The following is a 2,068-nucleotide window of genomic DNA, read 5'->3' on the forward strand; positions in this document are numbered from 1 at the left end:
TCACTACACTATTCAGTCCGACATGGTGAGCCGTTTCGGACTCACACGCGACGTGTTCCCCCTCCTCTGGAGGGTCCTAAAGACCTCCAGGCTTGGGGTCACTCACTACACTATTCAGTCCGACATGGTGAGCCGTGTCGGACTCACACGCGACGTGTTCCCCCTCCTCTGGAGGGTCCTAAAGACCTCCAGGCTTGGGGTCACTCACTACACTATTCAGTCCGACATGGTGAGCCGTTTCGGACTCACACGCGACGTGTTCCCCCTCCTCTGGAGGGTCCTAAAGACCTCCAGGCTTGGGGTCACTCACTACACTATTCAGTCCGACATGGTGAGCCGTGTCGGACTCACACGCGACGTGTTCCCCCTCCTCTGGAGGGTCCTAAAGACCTCCAGGCTTGGGGTCACTCACTACACTATTCAGTCCGACATGGTGAGCCGTTTCGGACTCACACGCGACGTGTTCCCCCTCCTCTGGAGGGTCCTAAAGACCTCCAGGCTTGGGGTCACTCACTACACTATTCAGTCCGACATGGTGAGCCGTGTCGGACTCACACGCGACGTGTTCCCCCTCCTCTGGAGGGTCCTAAAGACCTCCAGGCTTGGGGTCACTCACTACACTATTCAGTCCGACATGGTGAGCCGTTTCGGACTCACACGCGACGTGGTCCCCCTCCTCTGGAGGGTCCTAAAGACCTCCAGGCTTGGGGTCACTCACTACACTATTCAGTCCGACATGGTGAGCCGTGTCGGACTCACACGCGACGTGTTCCCCCTCCTCTGGAGGGTCCTAAAGACCTCCAGGCTTGGGGTCACTCACTACACTATTCAGTCCGACATGGTGAGCCGTTTCGGACTCACACGCGACGTGTTCCCCCTCCTCTGGAGGGTCCTAAAGACCTCCAGGCTTGGGGTCACTCACTACACTATTCAGTCCGACATGGTGAGCCGTGTCGGACTCACACGCGACGTGTTCCCCCTCCTCTGGAGGGTCCTAAAGACCTCCAGGCTTGGGGTCACTCACTACACTATTCAGTCCGACATGGTGAGCCGTTTCGGACTCACACGCGACGTGGTCCCCCTCCTCTGGAGGGTCCTAAAGACCTCCAGGCTTGGGGTCACTCACTACACTATTCAGTCCGACATGGTGAGCCGTGTCGGACTCACACGCGACGTGTTCCCCCTCCTCTGGAGGGTCCTAAAGACCTCCAGGCTTGGGGTCACTCACTACACTATTCAGTCCGACATGGTGAGCCGTTTCGGACTCACACGCGACGTGGTCCCCCTCCTCTGGAGGGTCCTAAAGACCTCCAGGCTTGGGGTCACTCACTACACTATTCAGTCCGACATGGTGAGCCGTTTCGGACTCACACGCGACGTGTTCCCCCTCCTCTGGAGGGTCCTAAAGACCTCCAGACTCTGGGCTACTCGCTGCACTATTCAGTCCGACATGGTGAGCCGTTTCGGCCTCACACGCGACGTGTTCCCCCTCCTCTGGAGGGTCCTAAAGACCTCCATACTCTGGGCTACTCGCTGCACTATTCAGTCCGACATGGTGAGCCGTTTCGGCCTCACACGCGACGTGTTCCCCCTCCTCTGGAGGGTCCTAAAGACCTCCAGACTCGGGGCTACTCACTACACTATTCAGTCCGACATGGTGAGCCGTTTCGGCCTCACACGCGACGTGTTCCCCCTCCTCTGGAGCCTCCAGAAGACCTCCAGGCCGTTCTCTGCCTTCTTCCCCTGGAGCCCCCCTTACACACGGGATGGGCTATGTCCTTCCAACACAGGGGTCAAACGTGTAGTAGGCGAAGCCCAGAGTTTTACAGGCTGCAGACTGCTATTTTTCTTGTTTTCGGTACCCCTGGTATAAAAACCCGAAAATCCCAACCCATGGTAGACTAAAACCAACCCATGGTATACTAAAACCAACCCATGGTATACTAAAAGCTGCCCCTGGTAGACTACGGAGAAAAGACTCTGTCTGATTTTTGATTCTCTCTTTTTCTCAAAATCAGACAGAGTCCCAGAGTTAGTGCACCATGGGTTGCGTTTTAGGAGATTTACA

This window comes from Micromesistius poutassou, assembly GCF_964030765.1.
Source record: "Micromesistius poutassou genome assembly, contig: SCAFFOLD_4408, whole genome shotgun sequence".
Classification (NCBI taxonomy): Eukaryota; Metazoa; Chordata; class Actinopteri; order Gadiformes; family Gadidae; genus Micromesistius; species Micromesistius poutassou.